Source organism: Aulonocara stuartgranti (genome assembly GCF_965226115.1).
Source record: "Aulonocara stuartgranti genome assembly, chromosome: 3".
Lineage (NCBI taxonomy): Eukaryota > Metazoa > Chordata > Actinopteri > Cichliformes > Cichlidae > Aulonocara > Aulonocara stuartgranti.
Genome location: NC_138941.1, coordinates 12412688 through 12435588, shown reverse-complemented (window position 1 = coordinate 12435588; position 22901 = coordinate 12412688). Strand labels below are relative to the sequence as shown.

Below are 22901 nucleotides of genomic sequence, written 5' to 3'. Positions count from 1 at the left end.
ATAAACCCTTGCCCCTTTACTTGTAGGGATGCCTCTCCTGTACTTCGTGATAATTTTTTTAAATATTTCACTGACAAAATTTAAGTTCTGAGGGCGTCTCTCTCATCTTGAGTCGTTGTTAGTTTCTGACCCTGTTCCAGTCCCTGAATGCTTGACTGTCCTTCAACAGTTCAATCCACTGTCTTATTCTCATTTAACAGCTATAAGTGATCATCTCTAACTCCCCCCGTGATATCGTTCCCTCTCGTTTTCTTAAGGAAGCTTTGCACACTATCGGTCCCTGTATCCAACTTTTACTAAATGTATCCCTGTCATCAGGTTGTGCACCGTCAGTATTTAAGCGCGCTGTCGTGCAACCCATTATAAAGAAAAAGGATCTTGACCCTAGTGCTCTAACTACAGACCGATCTCCAAACTCCCTCTGATATCCAAAATTCTGGAAAACGTGGTTCTAAAACAACTTCAGTCCTTCCTTGATACTAACGGTATCAGTGAAAGTCAGTCTGGCTTTAAACCTCGCCATCGCACTGAGACAGCGTTAGTTAGGCTTTTTAATGATCTTCTTCTACCTGTGGGCCATTGTTTTAGTTTTACTAGATCTGACTGCTGCCTTTGACACAGTCGACCACAAGATTCTCATCTCTAGAACATGTCGTTGGTCTTAAAGTTATAGCTTTATCTTGGTTCATCTGTCAGAGAGGTCGTTTTCCGTAGCCATGGGGCAACACTCCTCGGCCTCTGCCCCATTGTGGTGTGCCTCAAGGATCTGTGCTCGGCCCAGTTCTTTTTCCTTGTACATGCTGCCTTTGGGAGTAATACTTAAAAAATATAACATTTCCTTTCACTGCTACGCCGACGACATACAAATTTATTTCCCTTTGACATCAGATGTCTCTACGTCTCTGGAACCCCTGTTTGACTGTCTAAATGAGGTACAAACGTGGTCACGTCTCTCACACTGAACGAGGATAAGACAGAAGTTATAGTTTTTGATAGTCACACCCCGCTGGAACAACTGCCTTAGGGCCCCTTGGTAGCCATCTCTCACTCACTGTTAGAAACCTTGGTGTTTTCCTGCTCTTTCAAACTCGAGAAACAGATCTCCTCTGTGGTAAAAAACAGTTTCTACCAGCTGCGTCAGATATCTAAAGCAAAGCCATACCTCCCTTTGAAGGACCTTAAAAAACTCATTCATGGTCTTATCACTTCCAGATTAGACTACTGTAATTCTCTCTACTCGGGCCTCCCACCTTCCTCTATTCACCGGCTCCAGTTAGTTTGAAATGCAGCTGCGCGTCTCTTAACTGGAACTAGAAATTATGCCCACATCACACCAGTTTTAGCCAACCTACGTTGGCTCCCTGTTGATTATCGTACCAATATTCAAAATTCTTTTGCTTACCTTTAAAACTTTAAACAATTTAGCTCCCAGCTATCTATGCGAGCGCCTCCATTTGTAAATCCCTAATAAGGCACTTAGATCTTCCAATCAAATGCTCCTGACGCAACCGAGGTCTCGTCTGAAGTCCAGAGGGGATCGGGCCTTTGCTGTCGTACCTCCCAGACTCTGGAGTAACCTCCCTCTTTATATTCGTCTCTCCCAGTCCATGCAGTCTTTTAAATTGCGTCTTAAAACTTATTATTTTAGTCTGGCTTTTGATCCAAACTACTATGTTATTTCTATTTTATTTATTTATTTATTTTGATAACACTTCTGAAGCATCAGAGCTGTCCTTGCCTGTGATAGAGCTGACCTGCCATAGGACACTGGGAAGAGTGTAAATCCAGGCTGAATTCCTTGTGTTGGACAGTATTTGTGTGCAGCAGCAGCAGAGCGCACAAATCAAACTGTATGTTTTGGTAAGCCTGGCCTTCTTGTACTGGATGTCAGTGAGCCAATAGCTGGTGAGTTCATCACATTAACATCTTTACAAGCAATTTCACTAGCTGGGACCACATCCTCAGTTACGATGAGCGATGATGGATGAGGGAGCGTGTACTGGTGCTGCAATGTGGGGAAGGCCTCAAAGAGGACCGGCAGCGGCTCCTGGGCTCCAGGTGGGCATGAAAATGAGAACATATTTGCAGCAGTGTGGGTTCACAGAGGCTGTTTGGACTCTGAGCATGTGACACACCAGTAGCGTGCCACGCTGGGCCTCTCGGGGTGGCGTACAGTGTCACTGTGTGTGTCTATTTAAGAGTTTGTCGTGTAAATGAGGACAACCAAGATATGTGAAGTATAGAGTGGTGTACCACAGTGACAGGTTAATGTCAGTGTGAGTGTGTGTAGCAGTTTGTGTGGCCAGAGAAGGTCAGCAGCCTCCAGAGGACAAAGCGCTTGTGTTCTTCCACAATCGCCCGTTTGATCAGACAGATCATTTGGCATCTGTCAGGCTAAAAACAACAACACAACATGAAACCAAGCATACGCTCTGCAGTCCTGCAGCTAACTCCTGACAGTCTGTCTGCTGTAGGCTGAAGAAATCAGGGGCTCATTCATCTGCACCTGTCAGCGTCTTTATGCTAACAATAGATCAAACAGTATGTGTCCACAGGATGTGTAATGTTGAAGGTTACCGTACATCCTTATCTCCAGCACTGAGAATCAGTTATCACTGATCGCTGTCTCTGCTTTGTTTTGACATGTTTCATATTTATAAGGTAAATACCCTACAACATTACAGAGAAGAAGAAGTAACCCCAGGCTCGGTGAGGGGCAGCCATCTGCCGTCACCAGCTGGAGGTGATGAGTGGAAGACTCGATAGGCCACTCTTATTTTCATCCACTGCTTCGTTACCTCGACACGATGTTTTGGATCATCATCATGCTTGAACATCCATCTTCATGGGACGAAGGTTCCTCGTCACAGTACGATACGCGGTCCTGTCTATTGGCCCTCCATGCAGGGAGGTCATGTTGTGCTCTTAGCAGAAAAGTGACCCATGTTTCCACCGCTTTACTGTGGGGGCGGTGTTCTTTGGTTTTTAGTGATTGTAAAGAAGTTTTCACAGACAAACCGTCACAAAAAAACCCCATTAAGTGCCAAAATGACATAAACCTGTAGTTTAAAATTTTTTTAAAAACTTCTCAACAGAAAATCTGTTTAAACAAAAAGGTTTTGAAGTGCTTTTTAAAAGAATGGACAGAGTCAGCTGTAGACTGGTGCAGAGCCTTGGTGGTTTCTCTAATCCAGCACAGAGGCCAGTACATTAATCTAAATGCAATGATGGAAACGCATTGATAATTTCTTCCAGTTCAGCAGAGGAGACCATGTTTCACAATTTAGAAATGTTAGGAGTGAGATAAAGATTTTACACAGTTGAAACTCAGAGAAGACTCAAACATTACACCAAGATTTTGAATGCTGAACTTAGCATGTGAACAAAAACAGAATAGAATAGAATGCGTTTTATTGTCACTACACACATGCACAATAAGCTTCAGAGCATCTCCTATTCAGTGCAGACGTGGGAAAGAAAGAGGGTGAGTTGCACAGTTCTGCAGCACTATCTACAAATATAGAAACAAAACATAGTGCTATATATTACAGTGTGGGTTACTGCACGTAAATTAAGTGTTGCACAGTGGTGATGATAGTTGTGTAGTCTGTGTATAGAGGTCCTACATTGGGGGGTGGAACTGTGTTTATCATGTGTGAGTTCAGGTTACGGGTGGAAAAAACTGTTGTGAGTCTGTGGGTCTCCTTGCTGATGCACCTGTAGCGCCTCCCTGAGGGAAGCAGGTTGAACAGGTTAGAACCGGACTGGAGCTGTCATGGATAATGCTTGCTGCTCTGCTGAGGCAGCGGGAGGAATAAATGTCCATCAGGGAGGGGAGAGGGCAGCCGATGATCTTCTGTGCTGTCTTGACCACACTCTGAAGCCTCTATCCGCCTTAGTGCAGCTGCCGTACCATACCGTGATGTCAGCAGCAGGTTGGAGTTCAGCTTGTACTTCCTGAAGACTCTCAGGAAGTGCAGCCGCTGTTGGGCCTTCTTGACGACCGCTGAGATGTTGTCTGTCCAGGAGGTGTCAGCAGAGATGAGGACACCAAGGAACCGGGAGGTGTGGACCCTCTCTCCACACACTCCCCGTTGATGTAGAGGGGGGCCAAGTCAGTGCCTCCTGACGTTGACAATGACCTCCCAGTCCCAGGCTGTTTTCTGAACACCATGCTGCCAACTTCAGGACTCTGTATGCTGATTCTTTCATCCGGGCTGGACTTCTTATTCTTGACTGAAACTTGGCTTTGCCCTGGTGAGTTCTTTTCTTTCTCAGAACCAACCCGATTCACCTTTCTAAGCTCACCCCAGTCTACTGACAGAGGTGGAGGGCCAGCTTCAGTTTTTAAAAACAAATTCACTGTGGTGTGCCTCAAGGATCTGTGCTCGGCCCAGTTCTTTTTCCTTGTACATGCTGCCTTTGGGAGTAATACTTAAAAAATATAACATTTCCTTTCACTGCTATGCCGACGACATAAAAATTTATTTCCCTTTGACATCAGATGTCTCTACGTCTCTGGAACCCCTATTTGACTGTCTAAATAAGGTACAAACGTGGTCACGTCTCTCACACTGAACGAGGATAAGACAAAAGTTATAGTTTTTGATAGTCACACCCCGCTGGAACAACTTACTGATGCCTTAGGGCCCCTTGGTAGCCATCTCTCACTCACTGTTAGAAACCTTGGTGTTTTCCTGGACAGCTCAAGAAATCGACCTCCTCTGTGGTAAAAAACTGTTTCTACCAGCTGCGTCAGATATCTAAAGCAAAGCCATACCTCCCTTTGAAGGACCTTAAAAAACTCATTCATGGTCTTATCACTTCCAGATTAGACTACTGTAATTCTCTCTACTCGGGCCTCCCACCTTCCTCTATTCACCGGCTCCAGTTAGTTTGAAATGCAGCTGCGCGTCTCTTAACTGGAACTAGAAATTATGCCCACATCACACCAGTTTTAGCCAACCTACGTTGGCTCCCTGTTGATTATCGTACCAATATTCAAAATTCTTTTGCTTACCTTTAAAACTTTAAACAATTTAGCTCCCAGCTATCTACGCGAGCGCCTCCATTTGTGCATCCCTAATAAGGCACTTAGATCTTCCAATCAAATGCTCCTGACGCAACCGAGGTCTCGTCTGAAGTCCAGAGGGGATCGGGCCTTTACTGTCGTACCTCCCAGACTCTGGAGTAACCTCCCTCTTTATATTCGTCTCTCCGAGTCCATGCAGTCTTTTAAATTGCGTCTTAAAACTTATTATTTTAGTCTGGCTTTTGATCCAAACTACTATGTTATTTCTATTTTATTTATTTATTTATTTTGATAACACTTCTGAAGCATCAGAGCTGTCCTTGCCTGTGATAGAGCTGACCTGCCATAGGACACTGGGAAGAGTGTAAATCCAGGCTGAATTCCTTGTGTTGGACAGTATTTGTGTGCAGCAGCAGAGCGCACAAATCAAACTGTATGTTTTGGTAAGCCTGGCCTTCTTGTACTGGATGTCAGTGAGCCAGTAGCTGGTGAGTTCATCACATTAACATCTTTACAAGCAATTTCACTAGCTGGGACCACATCCTCAGTTACGATGAACGATGATGGATGAGGGAGCGTGTACTGGTGCTGCAATGTGGGGAAGGCCTCAAAGAGGACCGGCAGCGGCTCCTGGGCTCCAGGTGGGCATGAAAATGAGAACAGAGGGTATTGGTGAAGGGGGCATATATAAACTGAGGCGGCGAGAATGAGGTGTGGTCCCACTCCTGAAATTCAGATAATATCTCCACTTAGAATAAACTGGGTCAAAGAAAAAGTGCCTCTGATTGGGCTGCTTTCTACAGTTGGCTGTGAGTCCATTGCAGGGCATCAAACATGGATAAGGGGTTGTTTCAACAGTAATTCTATGATGAAAAATTAACGAGGCATTTATCAGGATCTATATTTAATTTAATATCTATTTAACATATTTAATCAATATAAAGCTCAGTGTCTATTTCTTAGCTTGTAAAGTTGTGAAATTCATGGCAGATTCACTTCTTGGCTGTTTTGCGTTTTATTAGATAGTTGATAATAAAGAGTGTCTTTGCCTGTGGCTTTGTTAAGACTGCAGGTTTTTGTCCGCCTGACCTTTGGTGACCTTGGCGAGCTCAGGATGAACAGGCTGTCTGCTCTGTTTGGGTGTGATGCTGCCTGCAGAGACAGTCTACTCTCATGCAGACACAACATCTTTACTGATATAACGTGGTCATGGACTCTTCTCTGTTCTTCCTTATTAAATAATAGTAAAATGACTCTGCAGTTTTGATTCAAAATGCACCAGGTCTGCTCAGTCTGAATCACACCGTTAGAGCCACACCAAATGATTGGAGCACCAATGTTAGCACTCAAAGAGTCTAAGCAGTACCACTACCAGCTTTGGCCAGTGCAGGAGTGAACATGTAGATCCATGTTCTACTGAGCAGACACTGAGCAGAGGCAACATGCAGTAAATGAATTAGTGGTCTCCACATGTTTGCACCCAAAGTTTCCCAGCTTTTGTGAGCTGAGCTGTTTTAATATTTTCCATGTATTAGATGATACTGTCCAATGCTTCCAGGGCTGTGAAGATGGAAAAAATGATGTTGCAGTCGTTGCTGAAGTGTTGGTACCATTTGAAGGAAGTCATTAAAGCGCCAGAGCGAGCAGACAAGGCAAGCACTCAAAGAATGTGGAAGGCAGTCGGGGAAAGTTGCCATGGACGGACTTGATTCCTCCCAGCCCCAAACAGCTTTTATACTGTGGACAAAAATACATGAAAGTGTGTGTGTGTACCTGTTTAGATGTCTCTGTGGGGACCAAGAATTGGAATGTTACTATACTTGTGGGGACCAACAGTCATTTATGAGGACAAAAGTGCCTCACGAGTTTGAGACTCACAATGTGGTTCTAGTGTCAGGGTTACAGTTAGGTTATGGTTAGGTTTAGGTTGAGCGTTAACCATCCATTATTGATGGTTACAGTGAGCGGCTAGGAAAAGGATCATGTCAACTAGGTGTCCTCACTAAGATATCAAAACTAGAATGTGTGTGTGTGTGTTAGTGAAAGGAACTGTAACTGGTCCCAGTAGCAGCAGGATACAAACGCCATAATGACACAGCTGCCTCTCGTCTGCCTTCCTCCCCTGAGTGAAATAAGACATTTGGGACCTTTGAATAGTTTCTTGAAAATATTTTTTTGTTTAAAGAAAGGAAAGAGAAGTTTAATCCTTTAACTATTTAACTGTTAGGTGTCAATCCCTGGGAGGGTTTCCCCCTTTTATTTGGCGTGGAGTCAGAATTATGGCTTCTCCACACTGTGGAAGTAGCTCTTTGACACAGTCGAGCAGTCATTGGTCATAACAGGATCATTTAAGACTCGATGATGAATAAGACTGTTGAAGTGCATGAGAAGGATCTCATATAAAACAGTCTGTGTCTGCTCCTCAATTCAATTTAATTCAGAAGACCCCTATGAGTGCAAGATCAAGGAAACAGTTCACCCTGCCTGGGATAGTGTTACCAGGGCCCTGCCCTGGAGCCAGGCCCGGGGAGGGTGCCAGAAGCTGTACATCTGGTGGCCGGGCACTGGTCCATGGGGCCTGGCTGGGCACAACCCGAAAAAGGGACATGGGCCCATTCTTATGCAGGCCCACCACCTGCAGTGGGCGCCATAGGGGTCGCATGCAATGTGTGCCACGTGGCAGCCAGGATCAGAGGCCATGGTGGACGGATCCCCGGCTACCAAGACCAAGACTAGACTTAGTGTCTCATAGTCATTGAAGAACTCTGACTTGCTTCCTGTTCTAGTTGTTCTCTGGAAAAAAATCTGCAGGTCAAACAGGTGCACATACAAAGAGCACATTATTGATTAAAGCCTGGAAAACAACTGAGGCATTTGTCAGCCCGGCACGCTTGAAATGTCCAAGTGTTGAAAACAGTTTTCCATTCGTCACCTCCCCAATGTCCACCAGATGGAACGTGTTTCTAAGATCAAGCTTAGTGAAGATTATTGCTCTATGTAGTGGCTAAAAGCTCCAGCTGAAGCTGTTCTACAGTGGCTGGATGCAAAGCCCAATCACCATATAACACAACGCCTCGCAGATTCATTCCCCATTCTGACTCTGGGATGTGTTGCACTCAGAGAGAGGAAATGTTTGCTGCTATTAGCGTGAATGCATCCCTCCCCGATGGCTAATATAAGCCCCCATGGTGGTATTGTCAATCCTCACAAGAACAGTAGGAAGCGCCTGAAGAAACCACCCAGCGCTGAAACCCTCTTAAACAGCCAAGCCAGACCACCAGGATGGCTGAGCCATCATACCCAGTAGCCGAAGGTATAATCTAAAGGGGACTGTTTTGTGCAGGCGAAAAAGAGTCAGGAATGCTGTGAGCAGGGCTGTGGAAGCTCTGCCATAGCCACCACCAAACAACTGAGTTATTTTTACACATCGGCTAGCATCTGGCCAATCCACCACCTTTCATTGCTCATGCTGTTACAAAACAAACAAACAAAACAAAACCCATCAACCCATAAATACGAAGAATCACTGTCGGCCCACCAGGCAAATGCCCAGTATGCCCGATTGAAGGCACTCACAGCTATGGCCTCTGACAGAGTGATGTAAAAGAGATGGAGTCCAGAGATAAACCCAGAATTGTTATGTGTTGTACTAGAGACAACACACTCGTTTTGCAGGATCCACCTGTGTTATCGCACAGGGAGAATTGATGTGGCCATTCTTCAGTCCTTCTCTATCACTCCTCCTGAGTAAGTCTGCTCAGCTGCACTGACTTCTCACGATGTTCTTGATGAGGAAGCTGATCGTGACTTGTAGTTTCTTTCAGTATTCAGTTATGGCAGTGGTGTCCAAACCCAGGCCACGAGTGTCCTGCAGGTTTTAGATGTGTCGAGCTGATTTAAATGGCTCAACATGCCTTGAAGTTCTCCAGACACCTGGTAATGAACTAATCATTTGATTCAGGTGTGTAGACCCAGGGTGAGATCTAAAACCTGCAGGACACCGGCCCTCGAGGCCTGGAGCTGGCCAAGTTATGAAGCTAACTATTCTCAAGGCTAATGTAACAAGTTCTTCAAATGATTTCGTTTGCAGTACGTATTTTTCAGACCATAAGCTGCAGGGGATTATAAGGCACATTAAGCGAAACAAAGCAGTCAGATAAAACTTTATTAAACTCATTCTTCTTGCTTCCTCCACTTCTCTACCATTGATTCATTAATGTTGAATTCTCTGGCAGCTGCTCTATTCCCATGTTGTTGCAGTATATTAATGACTAACCTCGTATTGTGGATGGATTATCTCAGTTGTTCTCCTGACTGAAGTTTGGTCCGTTTACAGCAGGGGTGTCAAACTCAAATACACAGTGGGCCAAAATTCAAAACTGGAACAAAGTCGCGGGCTAACGTTAATATTTATTGAAATATATTTATTCCTCCAGATATAAGAATGAATCTTTTCTTATGGACTCAAACACGTTTTGCTGAAAAACTGAATATGGAACAAGCAAAGCTTAATACTAAACAATATATATATTAGCTGTATAATACCAGTAGGCCAGCTGTAATAGTAATTTGGTATGGCTTCGCGGGCCAAATGTAATTAGGTTGCCAGAGTTTGACACCTATGGTTTACAGCAGGGGTGTCAAACTCCAGGCCTCGAGGGCCGGTGTCCTGCAGGTTTTAGAGCTCACACTGGGTCAACACACCTGAATCAAATGATCAGTTGATTACCAGGCCTCTGGAGAACTTCAAGAGATGTTGAGGAGGTCATTTAGCCATTTGAATCAGCTGTGTTGGATCAAGGACACATTTAAAACCTGCAGGACACCGGCCCTCGAGGTCTGGAGTTCGACACCTGTGGTTTACAGCATCCTGCCATGCGATTGCATTTGTCTCTAACCATCAGGAACCCTCACGTTAACTTTTATCGAGTGGAAAAGTGTTAGTGTTCGTCCTCCAGCTTCACTGTGTTTATGCTAACATAGCTGTGTCGCTAGCGATCACGTAGCACATCATTATATAGCAGCTAGCCCAACTTCAGTAACCCTACAAACGTCACTGCTGTTTAGTTTTCTGTCTTCATTTATGTTGGAAGTGACAGCAGAGCTGTACGTTTTAATTTGTTCAGAAATCTCTCAGTCAGAACATGCTATATCATGCTTAGGCACTAGCAAAACCAGTGAGCTACCTTCCGCTAACTTCCTGCTAACTTCCTGTTAACTTCTAAGTCCGTTAAATATAATAAATTCTGTTTTCATGGATGCCTGGATGTTAAACTTCATAGTTACACCTGGTAAAGCAGCAACACTGATCGTTTTATTAAAGATGAAAGAATTTAGACCGTTTTTAACTCTCAGTGATGTCGCAGTGTTCGTTTGACTTTGGGTCCTGAAGGACGGAGTTTAGGACCCAGATTACTCCCAGATTTAAGAGCACCTTAGTCCAAAAAATACGGCAATAACGACGGCCGCTTGCATGTTCTACAAAAAAATAGTCCTTTGTTGTGTATCTGACGGACAAACACCAAACCAGTTCCACATTTTACAAACCAATTCTGGTTCATGTGTTTCACTCAACGATCCGCTTTCCCCCTTCTCATTCTCTATCGCCACCATGTGCGTATGAAAACAAAGGCACTGCGCATGCGCGCTTTACCCATATTCTATCACGATATTTTATTTTTTTATCGTTGCCCAACATTAAACCAGTATTACCATGAACAGTATAATGTGGCACAGCCATAGGTGGGCTGGTAGGAATGCTGCGGAGGGAGGAGAGAATGGGTTAGCCAGAGTCTAGAGTGAGATGTACACTTACAGAGAGAGTCGAAACCATCCTACCGGGCGATGTGGTGACAAGAAGCAGGTAGTAAGCGACGTAACAGGCGTGTCTTTTCCTCTGTAGAGCTAACACTCCTGCTGTTTTACTTCTGTACTCCTGTGCATACGTCAAGGATGTCACAATCACATTTTACAGCATCCATGTTATATTAGAGATACTTTAGTCCCAGCAAAGTAGTGTACTGTTGTTGTTTGCTCCATTGCAACAAAACATGCAATGATATTATACTGAATTGCACCAGTTTTTAGGACGTCTATCTTTTACTTTCTGTGGGTTTTTCACTGCTTCTCTGCGATCAGATGAATTGTGCACACTATTTGCTCTTCCACAGCTTTATTTTTTAGTCTTTGAATGCTCCCATCACTTCTGTGATGACAAAAGTCATGATTATGCCATAGTCAGTCTATTTATATAGACCAAAGGCTCATCAGCAGATCCAAACCGACAGAAAGGCCACGGTTTCCTAAGAATAGAGCACTTACCAGTTATTCACATTGAAATGTCCTGTAACGTAGACACCGTTATCATGGTTTTGTTAACCTTAAAGAACAAAACTATGTGCCTGTTTAAATATTTATGGTCTGTATATACATTAATAATATTTACCGTTAAAGGCAGTTTACTTTATACCTAGATCATCGATCACAGTGCATCGATCGGCTTCCTGCTTTACTTCCTCATTGATGACTGAGATGCTGCAATTAGTCCTCCAAAATATTAAGCAGGGTGCACGCCATCCCATCAGTTTCCATACTCCTGATATAGAGTGAGATTTCCTGAAGCCTTGCTATTTATAGCTGCAGGAGGCAGCTTCTAGCTTCTCCCTGGAGGAAGCTGTCCTTGTTTTTGTCTTCATCAAAAAACCTTAAAATCTAAAAATACAGACACCAGGTTCTTTGTTGGGCTTCTCTTTGTGGTTTGCTGTGGCTTTGCATCTGCTCTGCATCCCTGACCATCAATGTCACCAACATGTGTTCAATGATCAGCCAGTTCACCTCTGAGGGACTTTGGTCTATTCAAACTGGCTGAGATGCTGTGGCTTAAAAAGGCGGTTCAGACTTGAAAACCCTCCGATGGGCTGAATTATAACTCTAATAAGAATAAATAGCTACATTTACAACCTGCATGTTGTGTTTACTTGTGTTGTCTGTGTCTAATATTAACATTTTGTTGATGATCTGAAACATTAAAATGTAACATTTTTGGATTCATTCCTGTGGAGCTCAGTTCGGCACTCCCAGTCAGCGACCCATGGCATGTATGTATGTGTATGTGGAGACATGTGTCTGTATGTTCGCATGCATACATGTATTTATACATACATGTATGCATGTGCGTGTATGTTTGTATGGGTGTATCCGTATGTTTGCAGGTGCATGTATAACTTATTGTTCTTGTGTAAATGTAAATTTGTCTGTGATTGTGTAAATACTTCACACACATGGAGAAATGTCAAACAGCCTTTCATTGTTCTTGTAACAGTGACAATAAAAGCTATTCTATTCTATTCTATTCTATTGCTCTGTCATGCATTCTTGCATCTCTTGCCTGCAAGCACACTTTGCAGAGTGCACTCTGTAGTTTATTTTACATAATAGTTAATACAGTACTTGTATTCAAGTGTATTTCGGTTTATTGTTTTACATCTCATAGCACTGCAAACACTTATAAAGCATAAGGTTTACTGAGCTCTTACTACTAATCGGTTCTATCTTGTAGTTGCACTAAACTGCACGATAAATCATAGAAGTAATTCAGACAGGGAGTTTTATGTCAGTGTTCTCCATTGAAACTGGTTATGAGTATTCACAAGATTTGTATCCAGGGATTATATCCCAGTCACCAGCACACTGTCACGTCTCATCAGCTGGTTTGGTATCTCGGTGCAGTCCCCTACTCACAGAATAGTCTGAGGCCAGGGGCCTTTATGAAGGGGGCCAGGGGATCCCTGTCCTTGAGTGATTACTCTGCCTTGGAAGCTCGTCTGTTCAGAGCATTTTATGCCATTTGATGTTTGTATATCTTCTTTTTATTCTATCATTATTTAAAAATTAGATTTTTTGTATGTGTGGGGGACATATGAAGAACACTGGAGTTAGAAAGCTTATGGCTTTTCCTTTTGTGCGGAGCCTAAGAATAGCTCGGCGGACTTCATTCACATGTTGCTGTTATTTATAGCTGCCAGTGACACAAACAACACGCCTGTGGGCGCTGCTGCCTGTGCTGGGATTGGTTGTTGTCGTAACATAAACAGAACTAAAGTGGATCCAAGTGTTAAAAACAATTTAAATATGTACATTGCAGCCACTGTCTGTGCATCTGGAACTGTTTCTGATGATCTGTGATGGTAGCAGGTACTTAGTTCACCAGATACTAAGAAATGATTCCTTTTGTTTTTTAAGGTAACTACTTAATTTGTCTTTTCTCTTGCAGGTAAGTTGACATGGAGCTGTCCAAAGCCTGACTCCTGCTGACGGTCGTTCTGTATGTGTTTGCTGTGGGGCTGGTGACAGAGAGGTAAATATGCCTCAAATAGTTGTTGACCTTTCTGTGTGGAGACACGAGGCAGAAGCAGCAGCCACTCTGGTTATTGGACGTCCTGCTGTGACAGTGGACAGTGATAGAAAGGCCAGCGCTGTCTTTACTGAGCATCTTAGCTTCGTTGTTTTGTGATTTCATGAATAAATAATTATAAATAAATGATCAATAATTAGCCATTTGTCAGTAGTAGATGTGTGGTTATTTTAACAGAGGGCAGAGGTCCTCTAAGGGCCTGGTTTAGGTGTTCAGCAGCGTCCTGTGTGCAGCAGATTAATCACATCATGTTCGGTTTGGTGGCTTTTTGATGTTATTGTTCGGAGAAAGCTGCCAGGAAACAACTAATAACTGATCAATGACAGCTCAGACAGTTCAGTCCAGTCTAGCTGGCTTTCCTTACAAAGTGATTCATTCGTTACCGTCTGTGGTCTCTGACCTGAGGAGGCGCAGTGTTACACTGATTTCATCTCCACAAAGCTTCTGCTGAACGTGAGCGAAGCGAGATCACTCCAAGCTGGTCAGTAATCTGTCCAGACCAGTATGTCATTACTGTCTGGGTTTATGCTGAACTGGGCTACTGGTACATGACTGGTAATGAACTGGTAACAACCCAGAGTAACCTCTGGCTCTCTGTGCGCAAAGAGAAAGCCAATCCATAAATAAATCATGAACAGCCAACATGCACACATGCTTAACATAGTGTGTGTGTGTGTGTGTGTGTGTGTGTGTGTGTGTGTGTGTGTGTGTGTGTGTGTGTGTGTGTGTGTGTGTGTGTGCTTCCTTTGAGTACAGCTGTTTAGCACATGCATTAATATTTCAGGAAGATGCCCTCAGAGAGACATTATATATGTTTGCATGCTGCGTAATTAATATAATAATAAATACCTTTCTAGTGTGATAACAGCAGGGGGCGCTGTGACTGCAGAGTCCTTTTGATGTGCTGTTTTTACGTGACAAATTGCTGCTGACAGATCTATGTGATCACTTATATTAAGAGAGGATTCCTGATTCTCTGTTTAACTTTGTACTGTGACGCTAACGGAGTTTATAAATAAGTCTTTTAACCGTATTAGTTGTAATTAGAAAGACGAACTCCTCTCTCCTGATTGTTGATTGGCTTTTTATGAATTAGGGTGAAAACCTAAAACCCACAAATACCCAAAGAAGCCTGAAACGATGATTTAGCCATGAAGTGAAATCACACAGGGAAGCTGATGGTTCACCTTCAGCATGTCTAACTGGGACCTTTACAGCAGTATTTCTGTGTTAGTGTGTTACTGTTCGACACCCTGTGTATCCACGATCAGTCGTCTGCACGTGTCCAGCCTCGCCCCTGTGTTCTACCTAAACGTTTCCATTCTGGTCATTCCCAATGAAGAGTCGACCATCTTTAACCGTTCCAGCTCCGCCTCCTGGGTTTGTCAGTGCCACCGTCTCCGACACACAACAGCTCGCCATCACGAGCCACCGTCTCCTAAATTTTCCCTGTCAGGTTTTTGTGTTTCTTCTTTCACAAACCCCCCCCGACCCTCACCTCCACCCACCCCACCTCCTCTGCACCTGCCCTGTGCACTGTGTTGTTCTGGACCAGCTTCACTCAGGCACCTTTCTCCTTCACACACATGTATTCAGTCTTACTGGCTCCACCTCTCCACCCCCTGTTCTCACTATAGTTCCCAGTGTTGTCTGCACCATCGCACACATGAAGGGCCTCAGAGTCGAGTCCTGATGTCATCGCGCCCCCGCTTTAAATCCGTCTGTCCCTCCTACAGCTCAGCTCACCTGTGCCTTGCTGTCTCCTGCACAGCCTCAGTATGTGCTCAGTATGTGCAGTACCACAGTACGTCTCTTGGTGTCCCGTCATGTGCTTTTTCCACATCCACACAGATATGATACAACTCCTTCTAACCTTCTCTGCACTTCCTCATCTACATGTAGAACCTCACTTCAGTAGCTCTTTCTCACGGTGTGGCTCATCAGCTCCATCCCCCTGTGGCTGCTGCAGCTCTGCACCCTGATAGCCAGAACATCTTACTATTCATCACTGATTGAAGAAAATAAGAACAACCCCAGGTTTCTCTTCAGCACTGTAGCCAGGCTGACAAAAAGTCAGAGCTCTTTTGAGCCAACCATCCCTTTAACGTTAACTAGTAATGACTTCATGAACTTCTTCACAAATAAAATTTTTATCATTAGAGAAAAAATTACCAATAATCATCCCACAGATGTAATATTATCTACAGCTACTCTTAGTACCATTGATATTAAGTTAGACTCTTTTTCTCCAATTGATCTTTCTGAGTTAACTTCAATAATTACTTCCTCCAAACCATCAACGTGTCTTTTAGACCCCATTCCTACAAAACTGCTCAAAGAAGTCCTGCCATTAATTAATTCTTCGATCTTAAATATGATCAACCTATCTCTAATAATCGGCTATGTACCACAGGCCTTCAAGCTGGCTGTAGTTAAACCTTTACTCAAAAAGCCATCTCTAGACCCAGCAGTCTTAGCTAATTATAGGCCAATCTCCAACCTTCCTTTCATATCAAAAATCCTTGAAAGAGTAGTTGTCAAACAGCTAACAGATCATCTGCAGAGGAATGGTTTATTTGAAGAGTTTCAGTCAGGTTTCAGAGCTCAGCACAGCACAGAAACAGCTTTAGTGAAGGTTACAAATGATCTTCTTATGGCCTCTGACAGTGGACTCATCTCTGTGCTTGTCCTGCTAGACCTCAGTGCAGCGTTCGATACTGTTGATCATAATATCCTATTAGAGCGATTAGAACATGCTGTAGGTATTACAAGTACTGCGCTGCAGTGGTTTGTATCATATCTATCTAATAGACTCCAATTCGTGCATGTAAATGGAGAGTCCTCTTCACACACTGAGGTTAATTATGGAGTTCCACAGGGTTCAGTGCTAGGACCAATTCTGTTTACATTATACATGCTTCCCTTAGGCAGTATCATTAGAAGACATAGCATACATTTACACTGCTATGCAGATGACACCCAGCTCTATCTGTCCATGAAGCCAGATAACACACAACAATTAGTTAAACTGCAGGAATGTCTTAAAGACATAAAAACCTGGATGGCCGCTAACTTTCTGCTTCTTAATTCAGATAAAACTGAGGTTATTGTACTCGGCCCTGAAAATCTTAGAAATATGGTATCTAATCAGATTCTTACTCTGGATGGCATTACCTTGGCCTCCAGTAACGCGGTGAGGAACCTTGGAGTCATTTTTGACCAGGACATGTCCTTCAACGCACATATTAAACAAATATGTAAGACTGCTTTCTTCCATTTGCGCAACATCTCTAAAATTAGAAATATCCTGTCTCAGAGTGACGCTGAAAAACTAGTTCATGCATTTATTACTTCCAGGCTGGACTACTGTAATTCATTATTATCAGGATGTCCAAAAAACTCACTGAAAAGCCTTCAGCTAATCCAAAATGCTGCAGCAAGAGTCCTGACAGGGACTAGAAAGAGAGAGCATATTTCTCCTGTTTTGGCTTCCCTTCATTGGCTTCCTGTTAAATCCAGAATTGAATTCAAAATCCTGCTCCTCACATACAAGGTCTTAAATAATCAGGCCCCATCTTATCTTAATGACCTTGTAGTACCATATCACCCTATTAGAGCGCTCCGCTCTCGCTCTGCAGGCCTACTTGTTGTTCCTAGAGTATTTAAAAGTAGAATGGGAGGGAGAGCCTTCAGTTTTCAGGCCCCTCTTCTGTGGAACCAGCTTCCAGTTTGGATTCGGGAGACAGACACTATCTCTACTTTTAAGATTAGGCTTAAAACTTTCCTTTTTTCTAAAGCATATAGTTAGGGCTGGACCAGGTGACCCTGAATCCTCCCTTTGTTATGCTGCAATAGATGTAGGCTGCCGGGGGATTCCCATGATGCATTGAGTTTTTCCTTTCCAGTCACCTTTCTCACTCACTATGTATTAATAGACCTCTCTGCATTGAATCATATCTGTTATTAACCTCTGTCTCTCTTCCACAGCATGTCTTTATCCTGTCTTCCTTCTCTCACCCCAACCGGTCGCAGCAGATGGCCGCCCCTCCCTGAGCCTGGTTCTGCCGGAGGTTTCTTCCTGTTAAAAGGGAGTTTTTCCTTCCCACTGTCGCCAAAGTGCTTGCTCATAGGGGGTCATATGATTGTTGGGTTTTTCTCTGTATCTATGAAGCGCCTTGAGGCGACTTTTGTTGTGATTTGGCGCTATATAAATAAAATTGAATTGAATTGAATTGAATTGATTCTTCAGTACCAGGACGCTCTTCCTCCATTCCTCATCATCCAACACTGTGTTAAAAAGTCCCCTTCAGACCTCCAGATGTTTATCAGGACCATCATTCTTCATCTCCTTCATGGCTGCCCTCATGTCCTCCTTACTCTGACGTGCTGCACATCCTTCCAGCCTCAGCCAAGTCTTTTTCTGCTTGCTCAGCATCCGCTCTCTCACACAGGTCACTGTAAACCTGCAGCCACTGGCCTCCCGGTGCTCCCGTCTACTTTCATTTTCCAGACTCGTCCTACTTTTCGTTTGCTGTTGAATATGATCCTGAACGTCCTCGTTCACATTTCCTTGTCTTCTTTTCTTCTGTCCAGAGGATGCACTGAACACCACCATGACTCTTTCCTTCATACTTCAAACCATGTTCCAGAGGTTTGAAGTCACACACTAACCTGCTCACTTTATGTATTGTGTTTTTGAGCGTTTTCTTCTGCTAGTACCCCCTCACAGTCTCCACCTTCACCATACGTCACCTGCAAGGTCACTGTCTTCAAAGGTGAAGCCTGAAGTAGCCCCTCCCCCTCCATTATCTGATTTCACTGCAGCTTTTACGAGTCAGCCGTGCTATTTCTGATAGGCACAGGCCCCCCTCTTCTCTCTGTGAGTGTCGCTCATAGAAAACTTGGACACATTAGCCGGTCATGTGAGCTGCTGCCTGTTAGTGCACACGCCGCTGCCGCCTCGCAGCAGCCTGGGATTCCTGATTTACTGCTAATTCACTGAGCAGAAGAACAGCGTTTAATGGGGCTCTTTCCTAAAAGTGTGTGAGCGATCGTGGCGTGTAGTGTATGTGTTGTTGGCAAGCCGTCACAAGGGGGCGCCCTTCGACAACTTACGTTTGATTTTGTGACTCATGAGCAAGAAAAGCATAATGTCAGATTATTAAATGTAATTCATCTTCATAGTAAAGGAGGAAACACGGATGTTTCTCAGTGACTCATGTTTGTTGTGCTGTGTTTTCAGTCAGTTTGAGACAAGAAGAAAAGAAATGAGCAGGAAGCAGAACACATCACTGTTTGCTCCTCCTTTTATATAATATGACTAATACAGCAGTGTTACATATGTAAATGGCTCCAGCTGTCATAAACTAAGATTCAGGAAGTTCTCTGATTGAAATGCTGGCAGGTGATGGGTAACCCTCCCCAGCATGTTCCCAAGCCACTGAAAAGTAAACAAGTAGCTGACGACAGGCTGACTGTCTGTGTGGAGAATCAGTAGGAATACGATGGATAAGCACATGAATCTGACATATTTGGAACAACCAGGTCTCGTGAATGACGCCATTTTTACTCCACGTGAAGAGAAAAACATGTAAACAGATCGTGAGCATCAGATCTGTTTATGCACTGCTTCAGTTTCCTGCTCGGCACAATCGTGGATTCAAAGATGTCAGCCGACGGCCCCGCCTGCCTTTGTTGTCTCTGCCCAGCCTTCCTGTCGTTATCTGTATTTTTGCTCCCCATCCCCTCTGCCCTGTTGCCCTGACAACAGACAGACACCTAGGTTTCCTTGGCGACGGGGCAGTTTCCTGCTTGGACGCTGTGACTGTAGCACAGAGTGTAAGATGTGATTTCAAAGCCAAACCTGGGGATGTGAGCGGTCCAACCTCACAGGACACGTCGAGCTTTGTCTGGGTTTGGATTTAAGGAGCTACAGGTTAGAGGAGCAGGGACAGAAATCGTCTGTCAGTGTCCCTGTGAAGCCATCGCTGATGTGATTACTGCTGTTTCACATCAAACACTGCAGTTTTCCAGCAGTGGAAAGAAGCTGCTTTTGCTGGCATCCTTATTGAAGTTTAAAGTTTACATATAAGTCATGCAGACCATCACTGATGCAGGTGTGTGGCTGTGATTGTGACAGTTGGACGGTTTCTCCCCTTCTTAGTCCAGAGGACGTGGACACGTTGGACTGACAGCAGCACTGTTCCCTCTTGTCCTCGGTCAGTTTGTATGTTATGTTTACATACGGCTTCTTCTTCTTTGTTGTGGATGCAGGGTGAACTGACATCATGCAGTCTGATTAACATTTCCCATCAAAGACCAGAACTGTGCTTTCCACAGATGAGAGCCGCTGCATGCTGAGCACATGTGGAAGAGGCTGCAGAGCATCGTGCTGCTGGAACCTCGTCAGCACGGCTGCTCTGGTGTTTCAGTGATGGTCTGGGGGACATCCCAACCACTCAGCATCCTTTGAGTCGCTCTAATAACAGCTACTTATTAATAACATTTGTGCACGAAGCTGCCACATAACACCTGGATTCTTGGGGTGTCTCTGCACCTACGCAGAATGGTTTCAGTGATGGATGGAAGAACCCTCAGGCGATGCCTTGCGTTGGGTTCTGCGTCGACTGGACGCCTTGTGTCGGAGGTGAACCGTTTTGATTTAAAGGTTGATCGTAGCGCTCCCTCTGTGACTCCCAACATTAACTAGCTCACTCGTGAGCGAGAGAAGATCAGCTGTGATCCTGTCTGCTTCATGTCTGTCGTGCGTGCTCAGCACATATCGCAGGAACGTGAAATATTTTGTAGGTTGAGCACAACCAGTGTTCCCCAGTTTCATTACTGGGAGTTTGAAACCAGTGATTAGGCTGACCTGTACTGGCCTGATAAAGCACCGCTACTTGAAACACGTGTAAAAACCTCGGTGTCTACATTGATGGTTCTTTTAAAGTGAAGAAGCAGGTGAGTGCAGTGTTCAGTCCTGCTTCTTTCAGTTAAGACAGCTGGCCAAGGTAAAGCCATACCTCCTAACGTCTTTGAGCGTGTTATTCACCTTTCCCTTACTTGCAGATGAGACTACTGCAATTCATTGTGTTATGGTCTAGATCAGGCCTCCATCCATCGTCTTCAGATGGTTCAAAATGCAGCTGCTCGCCTGCTAACTGGTACCAAACGGAGAGAGCATATAACCCCAGTTTTAGCTTCTTTACACTGGCTTCCTGTCTCCTACAGGACCCAATTTAAACTTCTACTTTTTGTTTTTAAGTCATTAATGCCCGAGCCCCTCCTCACCTGTCTGAGCTCCTCTCTGCCTATGCTCCAGGACAAACCACGAGGTCCAGCTCAAAACTAATGCTGTCCATCCCACGGACTGACCTCACATCCCGTGGTGATAGATCCGTCTCTGTGGCAGGTCCCAGACTCTGGAATAGTCTCCCCTTAAATATTAGATCTGCACAAACACTTGAGCAATTTAAATCTTTACTAAAGACACATTTCTATGCCCTGGCTTTTAACACACTATGACCCAAGCATTCTGGTCTTATTTGAATTAGTTTAGTTATTGTTTTAATTCTTTTACTGTCCTATTATTGTTTTTACTGTTATTATTGTGTTACATTGTTGCTTTTTAATACCATTTTTATATTGTTAAGCACTTTGTGCAGCATCGGCTGTTTGAAATGTGCTATAGAAATAAATTTGACCTTGAAACCAAATCTCCTTAGGAAGCGATTTTATTTTATTTATTTATTTAGGACCGTGCATGTTAGTGAACATAAATGTAAAAAGAAAAATTACATGAATGTAAACATGCCAGATTATAGCCAAAGGCTAATTTCCATCTTTAATGAGGCCGTGTATTAAGTTTCACACAGCATGGGTGAAACCGCTACTAACCATCACTGCAAGCTCGACAGCAGGAGCCGTCTTCCTGTCGCAGTATACCCCAAACAGCTAATTATTGGACCGCAGGGAAATGGGACGGGTGTTGGTGCCATGAGGGAAAACCGTCGTTCTCCTCGCTCCTCCCTTTGCCTCCTGCTTGCTCCTGCCGACCCCGCTGGTCTCCGCTTTCCCCGACACTGATTAACCCCCCTCCTCTTCCCTAACAACGTTAGGCCCCTTTGATCTCCAGCACTTAAAACCAGCAGCTACCATTGTGCCATCCAAAACATCTCTGTGGTTGCTATGGTTATTCACTTAGATACAATTACTATAGCAACAGTGTTTCTGAGGGCTGGGGAGGAAGTGGCTCAGCAGGGATCCAGGTGGAGACACATGAAAGACACAGGCTGCATATAAACGGTGGATCGGTGAGGGCTGGCCCTCCTCGCCAGCCTCGCCATCGATACGATTTCTCTTTATGTAAATACGTGACACAGATATGTATGTTGAAGAAAGACAGAACATCCTTTCACACGATCCTCTGACACACTTGTCTCTACAATTGGATGTGAAACAGACTTGAAAGGAAAGAAGTCGTGTCAGGTATTAACAGATATATCAAACACATTATCTTCATATGCAGGGGTTAAGACTCTGTCATCAAACACCTTTACAGAGAAAAGTAGCCAAGTGTGTGAGATGATAGCTACAGTGAGTGACAGCTTAGCAAAAATCCTGAAAGTTGGACACTTAATGTCAGCTTTGTCAGCCACACTGCAGAGCTCACAGAAGGCCCACAGCTCTGATGACTCAGTGGATGGAATAAAGCCCTCCAATGTGAACTGCACAGTGGTGTCATCATCACGTGTCCTTCATCTTCTCTGGGATGGACCAATAGATGGCTGATCCAGCCCCGTGTCATGAGGCAGCGCTGCCTGGTTGGCAGAATCTGACCCCAGATCAGCTATATACCATGTACAGTGTTCAATCAACCTTTCACTGGGCATGTGTATAAGGTCACAGCTGTCAGTGTGCTGGATATTTGCAGTGTTTTCAAATGTATTCCACTACAGACTACAGATTACATGCCCCAAAATGTATTCTGTAACGTTACTCAATGAGAGTAATGTATTCTGAATACTTTGGATTACTTAATATATTATCATGCTGTTTACAACTACATGAATGTACTGTTGCTGTGATTTATTACTGTTACTGAAGGTCAGCGGCTCCGAACCGTAGTAAAGGGACCTCTGGCTAACACGTCGGGTTCGTGTCGGCTCGTAGCTGAAAACGAGCTTTACTTTGTTGTCTGGGTCAACTTTGCTAGCAGAGACAGAGAGGCGTTGAAAGGCTGCTCCAACAGAACTTATTGTCAAAGGAGCAGAACAGAGTCAAACCTTCTGTTCTTAGAACTGAAGAAGCTTCTGGATGAGAGGTGAAACGTCTTCAAGCAACTTAAAGAAGTCCAGACGCTTTTCTTTGCAAGCTCCTCAGACTACGATGACCTGGATGACTGAGAACCTTCACAGACAACAGAACTTATTGTTTTCGGAGGAAAACAGGAACACG

At 44.1% G+C, this 22901-nt stretch overlaps 2 protein-coding genes across 4 annotated transcripts in view; one reads left to right on the top strand and one right to left on the bottom strand.

Moving 5' to 3' along the window:
• LOC309702165 (NACHT, LRR and PYD domains-containing protein 3-like) overlaps nucleotides 1–22901 on the bottom strand; it is a 217121-nt gene that overhangs the window by 57884 nt on the left and 136336 nt on the right. The window lies entirely within an intron of this gene.
• Nucleotides 1–22901, top strand: part of LOC309702376 (uncharacterized protein) — a 43638-nt gene that overhangs the window by 9064 nt on the left and 11673 nt on the right. Inside the window, exon 1 of one of the 2 annotated variants that reach the window (XR_014275462.1) lies at nucleotides 13313–13388. The exons of the other annotated variant lie outside the window; for it this stretch is intronic. The gene's annotated coding sequence lies outside the window, so the exon portion shown is untranslated. Of the gene's footprint in view, nucleotides 1–13312; nucleotides 13389–22901 lie in introns of those variants that run through there. 2 annotated transcript variants of the gene reach the window in all.